Source organism: Lampetra fluviatilis, chromosome 59 (assembly GCF_964198595.1).
Source record: "Lampetra fluviatilis chromosome 59, kcLamFluv1.1, whole genome shotgun sequence".
In the NCBI taxonomy this organism is placed as follows: Eukaryota; Metazoa; Chordata; class Hyperoartia; order Petromyzontiformes; family Petromyzontidae; genus Lampetra; species Lampetra fluviatilis.
The window spans coordinates 2,215,293-2,227,980 of NC_136333.1; the positions used below are offsets into that span (position 1 = coordinate 2,215,293).

A 12,688-nucleotide genomic window follows, 5' to 3' on the forward strand; every position below is an offset into this window, starting at 1 on the left:
ACGAAGAGAGAGTTTGAGGGCTAGTTCTAGGGTTTAGGCCTAGCTGTAGGCTTTAGGCCGCTGTGAGTTAATTTTTAATTTAAATGTTTTAATTATTAATGTAAAAGCTTTAAATGTAAATGTTTCTATTTAAAAAAAACATCAGGGAATGTAACATTGTTAAACATTAACTCCCTTTCACACACGCGGGGGTACGATACGAAGGGAGAGTTTGAGGGCTAGTTCTAGGGTTTAGGCCTAGCTGTAGGCTTTAGGCCGCTGTGAGTTAATTTTTAATTTAAATGTTTTAATTATTAATGTAAAAGCTTTAAATGTAAATGTTTCTATTAAAAAAAAACATCAGGGAATGTAACATTGTTAAACATTAACTCCCTTTCACACACGCGGGGGCACGATACGAAGGGAGAGTTTGAGGCCTAGTTCTAGGCTTTAGGCCTAGCTGTAGGCTTTAGGCCGCTGCGAGTTAATGTTTAATTTAAATGTTTTAATTAAAAGCTATCTCAGGGAATTATAAGGGAATGTTACACTTGTTTAGCCAGGAAAGCGTCACTGAGTCTAAAGGTTTTTGTAGGGTCCTGCCAAGTGTTTGCAGTAGGGGGCGATTTTGCTACACCTAATCGGACATCGGACGGACGGACGATATAATCTATTGTAGGCTGGTTCACTTCGTTCCTACCAGTATAATATTAAACTTAAGACCATTTTCTTCGGCTAAGAAGATGAATGGCTGAAGCCAGCAGCCAGTTGCTCTCAAAACGCTCAAAAGGGGCGTCGCTGATTGGCCGAGGTCTGCCCTCTTAGGCGTGCTCTTATTGGCCGAAATCGGCGGCCGCGTGATATCGTAAACATCGCGTTCATCGAAAATGTATCGTTAGTAGAAACAACCCCTATGGCAGGTGGATCGTTTATCTGAATATTGTTAATCGATGGCATCGTAAGCTGAGGAACCACGACTTGCAGACACAGATCATAAAACCGTGATACGGTGGTCTCGCAAGCTTGGGGCCGTCCATAAATGACGTCACGTACCTGGGGGGGGGGGGGGGTCAGACATTTGTGACGATATGTGACGAGGGAGGGGGGGTTTGAGAAATGTGACGTCACCTTAACATGCGCAACTTTAAATAAATATAGACAAAACGTTCTACTTAAGTAAATAGACTTTTTAAATAAATGTTTTCTCCTACAACAGAGTGCAGTGCTACATTAAAAAATACGCACTACAATGACAATAGTTTAAAGCGATTTGAAGCATGTTTTATTTTCAAAATGGAAATATGGTTTTCGGAGGGGAGGGGGGGGGCAGAGTTTTGTGACGTCACATTTGAGGGAGGGGGGGGGTCTGACTTTTTGTGACGCCGTGTGACGACGGGGGGGGGGGGGGGGGTCAAAAATCGTCCAAAATCGCATGACGTCATTTATGGAGGGAATCCGACTGGGCCCAGCAGGGCCAGGGGGGGTGGGGACTATTTCGTGTGACGTCGCTGTGGACACTGTGTCGTCACCGCGTCGACTGCACGCGTCTCGACTCGTCGTTCGCTCCGCCACAGACGCCGGGCGTCGGCTTGTGCAGCCGTTGGTTGAGAGGTGGGGGGGGGAATTCCACCTCGTGCCAGAGGTCGCAAACGGGTTTTGATTCATCTTCTTGGTTCTTTCGGTAAAGTCATCACGTAGAATGGAAATAATAAAATAATAAAAATAAAACATAATAAAATAATTCTCACGACGTTTCGGCCACCACGCAAGCAGCCGGCCTCAGGTGAAGACCAGGTCTGTCGGGGAGACAATAGTTTAAAGCGATTCAGACGCTGTCTCCCCGACAGACCTGGTCTTCACCTGAGGACGGCTGCTTGCGTTGTGGCCGAAACGTCGTGAGAATTATTTTATTATGTTTTATTTTTATATTTTTTTATTTCCATTCTACGTGACTTTACCGAAAGAACCAAGAAGATGAATCCCTGCAGTCACAAAAGCTTTAAATCGGGTTTTGATTCCTTGCCCGTACCCGTACCCGGCCGCACTAGGGTCGAAAACGGGTACCCGTACCCGGCTGTACCCGTACCCTACCCGTACCCGGCCGGGTACGGGTAGGGTACGGGTATCGGGTACCTGATTGCGACCTCTGGGATGAAGCCATGTTGCAGGCGCGGGTGGGTTGATTCTAGGAACTTGAATTGTGAGAAGAGACAAGACGTTGGGAAATGAGTGACAAACGGTTACTCACTAGTGACTCACGGCCTACCCGTGCCCTACCCGGGTATCGGGTAGGGTACGGGTATCGGGTACCTGGTTGCGACCTCTGCCCCGTGCCCTTCAGACCGGGCTCGGAAACGGCTGTGCTGGTCGGTGCGTCCTGCAGGGGTCGCTGCAACACAAGGAGGCCGCTTTCCGATCTGAGTTACATGCTAATTTCTCACTATAACATCACGAGCCCCGGCCACTTCTTTATGACCCTTGGGCTACACCCATTTCAAACCTTTTGAAAACAGTCTGCCTCGGCAGCAGACCGTGCTTTCCCACCTGATGACGGACGCTTGTGTTGCGCCCGAAACGTCGTAATTTATTTTATTTTCTACCTACGTGACTTTACCGAAAGAACCAAAAAAGAGTATGGATTCCTGCAGTCACGAAAGCTTCAAATCAAGATTGCAGAATTGTTTTTTTTGTGTGTGCGGGTTTGATCGCGTAAATATAAATGTGTCGTTAAACCCGCCACCACCCGACACAGCCAACTAGTAAAGGGGTTTGTCACGTAAACAGAACGTGCCAATTCGTTACTCGTACAGCACAGCGGTGTGCCGGACGGTGGCGGGTTTAACGACACGTACATTTAGGGGGCCGTCCATAAATGACGTCACGCGATTTTGGACGATTTTTGACCCCCCCACCCTGAAATATGACGTCACAAAGCTAGCGAAGTTCGTGGGAACGGCAGCCGTGGCAGTAGCGATAGAAGAGAGACGAGAGGGGCGGTTGACCAACCGCCACCGATGAGCGAGCCGGCGCATGGCAAACGGTTGCTCAACTTCTGCATTCGAGGCACCCGATTGGTTGCTCAACCGCGAAGGAGCACGCGGTGGCTATGACGTGGGGCGCCATGGCTCCGGGGTGAGGGGACGGTGGTCAAAGCGGTCGAGACTTGAGACGTAGCCGGAGCCAGAAGAGGAACACCCCCCCCCCCCCAATTGCAAGACCGCCCCAAGTTCTGCTTCTGAGCTCGCTTGTGGGTTTGGTTGGCGGGGCGGGGCGGGGGGTCATGGCGGCGATTCTCAATGTCGAACTTCTTTCGCGCCGTACGTAGCCAACCGTGCCAATCGGAGGCACGGCGCGAGAGCCGATGGGAATTTGCGAGGGAAATAAGTCGGCACGGAACGACGCGCCGAATCTTCCACCCCGCCACGTGCCAGTGAGAACCGGTAACCCCCTTCTCAGAATCGGTTCCGGAGAAGTTAAGAACCCGGTGACGCAAAGTTCGCCCAAGGCGGTAACGTCAGTTGCGAGTGCACCGATTGGCCGCGCGCGAACGTGCTCAGGGCACGGCGCAGGCCTCGGCCATCGCGTGCTTACATTTACCGTGCCCTCGTTTCTCGCTTGATGGGTAAAGGTGCAGCTCTGCAATGTCTCGCTCACGCCACTGCTGGCGGTAGGGGCCTCCCTCTAGAGGGAGCTCTGAAGTGGTATTTGGCCTACTCTTCCTTGCTTGAGCGGTCGTCGTTGGAAGAAGTGGGCTTGCCCCCACGACCTCCTGTATACCAGGCGAGGTAGTTAACATCTCCTAGCCACCGTAGTGCCCCACTTCGTTGAGCTATCATTTGTGGCCAGTTCGCTTCTGAAATAAGAAACTAATCGCTCAGTGGGATTTACCTTGTAAAATAAAATCGTGTTTTGTATTGTTTGTTGTCGTAACTTTCTGACCCGCCCTTACTGGACACCTGTGAAAAAGAGCTTTATAGCTCATAGGATTCCTCCGGGATAAATAAAGATTGTATTCACCCAGCAGTGGATATACCATGGTTAACGAAGATGCACAGGGTGCACAAGCACACACGATGCAAGGATGGCCCACCATCAAACAAAGACGGTGGTCCCCGCATCGCGCACTTTCAGATGCGCTTCTGCGGCCGTCTGGAACGCTCTTCCTTGCGATATTAAATCATCATCATCTGGATTGACAAACTAATTTCTTTAGAAACTGCCTTTTGCTTTTAGTTTGTCGTCCTTCCCCGCACCTCCGATTAGCACGGTTGGCTTGTATACGGTGCGAAAGAAGTTTGACGTACATCTATATGCATAAAAGGGAAATTTGTGAATATGTGTGTCTGTTTGAAATGTTTAGCATGCTTCCCGACATGCAACAAACTTTACATTTGGCATGTGGGTACTTTCCAGACTGTACACCATGCAAAAATGATAAAAAAAAAATAGACTTTTGTATTTTGGGGGGGTGGGGCGCAATAATGCACATATTTTGCACGCAAGTCAGCGGTGACGTCACATCTCTGTCATGTCACCCGCATGCGGCAGTGTCACCGAGTGTGCCTGCTGACGTCACGCCCCCCCCCCAAACCCTCCGCGTTGGCCGTGTATCCCGCACAAATGCGCGGCTGGGGGAGGGGGGAATAATGGATCTAATCTACTAGTCTACAAACTTTTAATTTGCCAGCTCCCATACTGTACACAATGTAAAACGTTTAAAAATAGACTTTTGTATTTTGAGAGGGGGGGTGGCCATGAAGTGCGTGGCGAGAATCAATATCTGGTGAGCGTTTGTGGTATCGATTAAACGTGAATAGGCCGATACCAAAGACATCTACAACCTTCGATTCGTTTGCTCGATTTAAAGAATGGAATCTTGGCGCGCGAGCGTACGTTTTTATTTCCACCGCGCGTTGGGTTTTATTTTAATTTAAATTAATGAGGTAATGATCAAAGTTTTATTTTCATTTGTATATGTTATGTTTTAAAGTTTTGAGAAGTTTTAAAATATATTTTTCCCCCGGACAACGCCGGGTACTTCCCGCTAATACACACATATACAACACGTTCCTGCGGAGGGAGCTGGTAGGAACGTTGGGTTGCTCGGTCAATGGCCAGGGTCAACGGCGGCGTGGTGTATTCCGCAAATATGGCCGACTGTGAGGGCGGGCACAAGCCGGCGTGAGTAGGTTAAACGTTGAGTTTTATAAGGGCACCACGGGGTGACCAGCCCCTCCCCACCCAGCCCCACCCCTCCCACCCCCCACCCAGCCCCTCCCCACCCTCCCCACCCAGCCCCTCCCCACTCTCCCCTCCCCACCCAGCCCCTCCCTGCGCGACGGACGGACACAATAATCCCCTGTGGGCTGGTGTAACCAGGAGGTTCCTACCAGTATAACCCGTATTTACATCCCTTTGACGATTCACGTCAAGCTGGGTTGCTCTGGTTTTCTCTCACACGTTATAGTGTCCAACTCATCATCATCATCTATCGGCTTACGGCATCTTACAAGCGACAAAGGCAAATGTAGCAGCAGCATGACCCCCTTGAAAACGTTTTACGACTCACCGTGACTTTCCTGGGTAAAGAAATCATTAAACACGTATTATTTGTACTATTCCTAAATTATCTATATATATAAAAGGGAAATTTGTGAATATGTGTGTCTGTTCGACATGTTTAGCATACTTCCCGACATGCAACAAACTTGAAATTTGGTATATGGGTAGCTTCCAGACTGTATACAATGCAAAAAGTATAAAAATAGACTTTTGTATTTGGGGGGGGGGGGGATAATGGATATAATATATTGCACACGTGAGAGGTGACGTCACATCTGTGATGTCACCCGCATGCGGCAGCGTCACGCAGTGTGCCTGCTGACGTCACGCATCCCCCCACCCTCCGCGTGGGCCGTGTATTAATCCAAGACAAGAATCCAAGTTCCGGGCGAAGCCGGGTAGTAAAGCTATTTATGAATAAAGTACTGATCCAGGTTGGCCAATAGCGTGGACGTTTAACACGTAGTAGGCTTTCGCGATCAATTTGATCCATAATAAAGTTTTTTTGGGTTAGATCGCATAAATATGAATGTGTCGTTCGACCCGCCGCCACCCGACACAGCTAATTAGTTAGGGGGGTTGTCACGTAAACAAAACGTGGAAATAACTTAGGTCTTAGGAGATCAGCACACCCGGTGTGTTGGAGAGTAAACCCACGACAGTTACTGTACAATTGGAGTACTGAGATGTTTCGCCGGTGATTACATCAACCAGCTTCATCAGGAAATTAGTCAGAATTGTCAGGTGGTGGCGGGTGTAACGACACATTTATACTCTTTGGTTCTTTCGGTAAAGTCACGTAGTTAGAAATAAAATAAAAACAAACCACGACGTTTCGATTGCAACACAAGCAATCATCATCAGATGGGAAAACCACAGCAAGAAAATTTGTTTTGCTGAAGTGGGTGAGAGATGCCGTGGTAAGAGGTTATTTGGTAAGAGAGGGGGGAGGGGCAAGGGGGGAGAGAGGGGGGGGAGTGATTGCTTGTGTTGCAATCGAAACGTCGTGATGTTTTTATTTGATTTCTAACTACGTGACTTTACCGAAAGAACAGAAGAGTATAGATTCCTGCAGTCACGAAAGCTTCCAATCAAGACACATTTATCATTACGCGATCTAACCCCCCAAAAAACTAATTTTAAGTACAGTGCCACCTTGTTTTACGATGCCATCGTTTAACGATAATTCTATTAATGATCCGCCTGCCATAGGGTTCCCCCATTGTTTCGCTTAACGATGCATATTCGATTAACGACGTGTGGTTTATGATACCACGTGGCCGCCGCCAATTTCAGCCAATTGGAGCGCTCCTAAGTTGTCTCGGCGGCAGCCCTCAGCCAATCGGCGAGGCGCTCTTTTACGAGCGTTTGGAGGGCGACTGGCTGCTGGCTAAGCTTTTAAATCTTTTTTTTATATGGTGCGTTGCTTATGGAAACAGCTCTCTAGAATGCTTAGTGGTTTTTGTTACTTAAAAGTGAAACAAGATCAATAACAATGGCCCCTAAAACGAATGTAATGGAAGACAACATTGCCCTCAGCCCAACTTCGCCATCAAACCCCTTAAGCCATCTTCTTAGCCTAAGGTAATAATTAGTATTTGATGATCTACCCGTGCAACCTTTGTAGGCGAAATTGATTAATTATTTATCAATGTTTATATTAATGTTAATACTTTAATATGTTCTTATTACGTTGATTTAAAAAAAAATGCGTGTTTAAATATAAGCTATGCTTTTCGGGTGAAAAAAAGGTCAACTTCCGATCGTCTTGGAACAAATTAAGCCTTCAACATGTTTTTTCAGTTTAATTTAATAGGTACTAGCTGTACCCGGCTTCGCCCAGGACTTGGATTCACCACACCCGGCCGCCTTTGTCTCCCCAGTGGCGATGTTCACACACCACACCAGTTACTCGTTTGAGGCTGAGTCGACCTAGGGGAGGCCCAGGACCGTTTCAAATAATCGTTACCGGTGGTGGGCGTGAGCGGGAATCGAACTCGGGTCGCCGGGTTCGTAGCGCAGCGCGCTACCTGCTACACTACAATGCGTGACGCTTCCACATGCGCGGGTCACGTGACAGATGTGACGTCACAGCTCACTTGCCGTGCAAAAAAATATGCATTATTGAGTTCCCCCCCCCAAAAAACACAAAAGTGTATTTTTTTAAATTTATGCATGGTGTACAGTCTGGAAAGTACCCACATGGCAAATGTAAAGTTTGATGCATGTCGGGAAGTACGCTAAACATTTTGAACAGACACACATAATCACAACTTTGCCTTTTATATATATGGAGATAACCCTGTGAGCCATGCGGCTCTTGACTCGGGTGCAACCGCAACAAAACAAAAACATGAACAAGAAACATCTTAAAGTGACTACACGCAACAGAAAAATCCTGGAAAAATACAGCAAAGTCTTCCAGAAAAAAACCTGCATTTCAACGCTGTGTGCAAAAATCCCAGTGGGATTCAAGTCAAATAATAACAACCATAAGACAATGTAGATTAAAGTTATCAGGCCAACTTTGTACTACAACAAACAAACAAACATGGCCAGACTAAACCGTCCTCAAAATCACCAAACAAAGCAACACAAACAATGTAACAGTGATCATAGGAACTGTGATTCAAATCCAACAACAAACGATATACATAACATGTAGGACCAAACCCCGCAGCCATAGCTGGCTGCATGAGACACGACCCTTAATTGTATTTCCTATGTTCGATAAACGATAATGTCAATTAAGGGTCGTTTTCGTGGAACCAATTAACATCGTCGAGGGACATGGAACGTGGGATTTTGTGGTGTGGCACGTGACCGCGGGAAGGGGGTGGGGGTGTGGGAGAAGGGGCGGGGCTGTGAGGGAACGGGCGGGGCTGTGGGGGAAGGGGGTATGGGGGAAGGGGGCGGGGCTGTGGGAGAAGGGGCGGGGGTGTGGGGGAGCGGTGGTGGTAGTGGTCAGCGCGTTGCGTTACGAACCCGGCGCCCCGAGTTCGATTCCCGCTCACGGCCATCAACGCCGGTGACGATTATCTGAACCGGTACTGAGCCTCCCCTAGGTCGACTCAGCCTCAAACGAGTACCCGGCGATGTGTAGTAAACATCGCCACCGGGGAGACAAAGGCAAAGACGGCCGGGCGTGGTGACCGGCCACCCACCCCCCTCGTGTGCCGTGCCGACTTTCATAGTTGCTGCTCGCTGTCAGCACTTGCCCCCACAGTCTGTGAAGGCTACACGGGGGACCTTTGTCTTTGGGGCGGGGCGAAGAGGGGGCGGGGGGAAGAGGGGGCGAGGGGAAGAAGGGGGCGGGGGGAAGAAGGGGGCGGGGGGAAGAGGGGGAGGGGGAACAGGGGGAGGGGGAACAGGGGGAGGGGGGAAGAGGGGGCGGGGGGGAAGAGATCATCTCCCTTCACCTGCGCGCCGCGTGTATCCCTCCGCGCGGTGCAGCGCCCCCACCCCCCCGGCGGCGGGAGAGGTGAAGCGGCTCTCGTCCCCCGTGACCTCCGCGCGCGCGAGCGAGTGCCGTGCGCGTGCCCGTGCGCGCACTTCCGCGCGGCCAGCAAATTTACAAATAAACATCGACAAGAAGTTATGAAAGAGGAGAGATAAACACACGGACGACAACAACAACAGCAGCAGCAGCAGCCAGCAGCAATAAGGCGCGAGTTCGGTGCAAGAGGAAGCGCGCGGATTTCCCACCCGGGTGACGAAAGGCGGCGCTGAGGCGAGAAGTTTGCGGTGAGGCGCCGGAGGACGGCGATGGGGGGGGGGATGGTGATGGGGGAGGGTTGTGGGGGTGATGGGGGGGGCGGTGATGGGGGGGGGAGGTGATGGTGGTGATGGGGGGGGATAATGAGAGGGGTGATGAGGATGGTGAAGGTGATGGCGGTGATGATTGAGGAGGTGATGGCGGTGATGATGGAGGAGGTGATGGCGGTGATGGTGATTAGGGAAGGTGATGGCAGTGATGGTGGTGAAGGGAGTTGCTGATGGGGCGGTGTTGTTGGGGTGATGGTGATTATGGAAGTTGTGATGTTAGTGGCTTCTTGAGTGCACCTAGCCTGGCACAAGCGCCACTTAGTGGCGAATGGCGGCTGCTGTTGGTGATTCAGGACTGTGGTAGAGTTGGCGGGAAGTGACGCGTGTTGTGATGGGAGCGGTGATGGAGGAGGTGTCAATGGAAGTGATGTTGGGGGGGGGGTGATGTAGTGATGGAGGTGATGGTGGGAGTCGTGATGGAGGAGTTGTCAATGGAAGTGATGTTAGGGGGGGGGGGGTGATGTAGTGATGGAGGTGATGGTGGGAGTGGTGATGGAGGAGTTGTCAATGGAAGTGATGTTAGGGGGGGGGGGTGATGTAGGTAGTGCTGGAGGTGATGGTGGGAGTCGTGATGGAGGTGTCAATGGAAGTGATGTTGGGGGGGGGGTGATGTAGTGAGGAGGTGATGGTGGGAGTGGTGATGGAGGTGTTAATGGAAGTGATGTGGGGGGGGGGGGGGTGATGTAGTGATGGAGGTGATGGTGGGAGTGGTGATGGAGGAGTTGTCAATGGAAGTGATGTTAGGGGGGGGGGGTGATGTAGTGAGGAGGTGATCGTGGGAGTCGTGATGGAGGTGTCAATGGAAGTGATGTTGGGGGGGGGGTGATGTAGTGAGGAGGTGATCGTGGGAGTCGTGATGGAGGTGTCAATGGAAGTGATGTGGGGGGGGGGTGATGTAGTGAGGAGGTGATCGTGGGAGTCGTGATGGAGGTGTCAATGGAAGTGATGTGGGGGGGGGGGGTGATGTTGTGATGGAGGTGATGGTGATGCAGGGAGTGAAGTTACCCAGTCAGTGTTGCTATGGGTGAAGTTACTACAGTTAGCGTTGCTATGGGTGAAGTTACTACAGTCAGCGTTGCTATGGGTGAAGTTTCTACAGTCAGCGTTGTTATTGGTGAAGTTACTACAGTCAGCGTTGCTATAGGTGAGGTTACTACAGTCAGCATTGCTATGGGTGAAGTTACTACAGTCAGTGTTGCTATGGGTGAGGTTACTACAGTCAGCGTTGCTATAGGTGAAGTTACTACAGTCAGTGTTGCTATGGGTGAAGTTACTACAGTCAGTGTTGCTATAGGTGAAGTTACTACAGTCAGTGTTGCTATGGGTGAGGTTACTACAGTCAGCGTTGCTATGGGTGAAGTCACTACAGTCAGTGTTGCTATGGGTGAGATTACTACAGTCAGCGTTGCTATAGGTGAAGTTACTACAGTCAGTGTTGCTATGGGTGAAGTTACTCCAGTAAGTGTTGCTATGGGTGAGGTTTACTACAGCCAGCATTGCTATGGCTGAAGTTACTACAGTTAGCGTTGCTATGGCTGAAGTTACTACAGTCAGCGTTGCTATGGCTGAAGTTACTACAGTCAGCGTTGCTATGGCTGAAGTTACTACAGTCAGCGTTGCTATGGGTGAAGTTACTACAGTCAGCATTGCTATGGCTGAAGTTACTACAGTCAGCGTTGCTATGGCTGAAGTTACTACAGTTAGCGTTGCTATGGCTGAAGTTACTACAGTCAGCGTTGCTATGGCTGAAGTTACTACAGTCAGCGTTGCTATGGCTGAAGTTACTACAGTCAGCGTTGCTATGGGTGAAGTTACTACAGTCAGCATTGCTATGGCTGAAGTTACTACAGTCAGCGTTGCTATGGCTGAAGTTACTACAGTTAGCGTTGCTATGGCTGAAGTTACTACAGTCAGCGTTGCTATGGCTGAAGTTACTACAGTTAGCGTTGCTATGGGTGAGGTTACTACAGTCAGCGTTGCTATGGGTGAAGTTACTACAGTCAGCATTGCTATGGCTGAAGTTACTACAGTCAGCGTTGCTATGGGTGAGGTTACTACAGTCAGCGTTGCTATGGCTGAAGTTACTACAGTTAGCGTTGCTATGGGTGAGGTTACTACAGTCAGCGTTGCCATAGGTGAAGTTACTACAGTCAGCGTTGCTATGGCTGAAGTTACTACAGTCAGCGTTGCTATGGCTGAAGTTACTACAGTCAGCGTTGCTATGGGTGAGGTTACTACAGTCAGCGTTGCTATGGGTGAGGTTACTACAGTCAGCGTTGCTATAGGTGAAGTTACTACAGTCAGCGGTGCTATGGGGGAAGTTACTACAGTCAGCGTTGCTATGGGTGAGGTTACTACAGTCAGCGTTGCTATGGGTGAAGTTACTACAGTCAGCGTTGCTATGAGTGAAGTTACTACAGTTAGTGTTGCTATGGGTGAAGTTACTACAGTTAGTGTTGCTATGGGTGAAGTTACTGCAGTCAGTGTTGCTATGGGTGAGGTTACTACAGTCAGCGTTGCTATGGCTGAGGTTACTACAGTCAGCATTGCTATGGGTGAAGTTACTACAGTCAGTGTTGCTATGGGTGAGGTTACTACAGTCAGTGTTGCTATGGCTGAGGTTACTACAGTCAGCATTGCTATGGGTGAAGTTACTACAGTCAGTGTTGCTATGGCTGAGGTTACTACAGTCAGCGTTGCTATGGGTGAAGTTACTGCAGTCAGTGTTGCTATGGCTGAGGTTACTACAGTCAGCATTGCTATGGGTGAAGTTACTACAGTCAGTGTTGCTATGGGTGAGGTTACTACAGTCAGCGTTGCTATGGGTGAAGTTACTACAGTCAGCGTTGCCATAGGTGAAGTTACTACAGTCAGTGTTGCTATGGCTGAGGTTACTACAGTCAGCATTGCTATGGGTGAAGTTACTACAGTCAGTGTTGCTATGGGTGAAGTTACTACAGTCAGTGTTGCTATGGGTGAGGTTACTACAGTCAGCGTTGCCATAGGTGAAGTTACTACAGTCAGTGTTGCTATAGGTGAAGTTACTACAGTCAGTGTTGCTATGGGTGAAGTTACTACAGTCAGTGTTGCTATGGGTGAAGTTACTACAGTCAGTGTTGCTATAGGTGAAGTTACTACAGTCAGTGTTGCTATGGGTGAAGTTACTACAGTCAGTGTTGCTATGGGTGAGGTTACTACAGCCAGCATTGCTATGGCTGAAGTTACTACAGTCAGCGTTGCTATGGGTGAAGTTACTACAGTCAGCGTTGCTATGGGTGAAGTTACTGCAATCAGCGTTGCTATGAGTGAAGTTACTACAGTTAGC

The 12,688-nt window shown here is 49.3% G+C and overlaps 1 protein-coding gene across 1 annotated transcript in view; it reads left to right on the top strand.

Annotated features, from left to right (window-relative positions):
• Positions 1 to 9,024: 9,024 nt before the first annotated feature.
• The window catches only part of LOC144950772 (semaphorin-4D-like), a 43,354-nt gene continuing 39,690 nt past the window's right edge, over positions 9,025 to 12,688 (top strand). The window contains exon 1 of the mRNA XM_078880853.1: positions 9,025 to 9,282. The gene's annotated coding sequence lies outside the window, so the exon portion shown is untranslated. The remainder of the gene's footprint in view (positions 9,283 to 12,688) is intronic.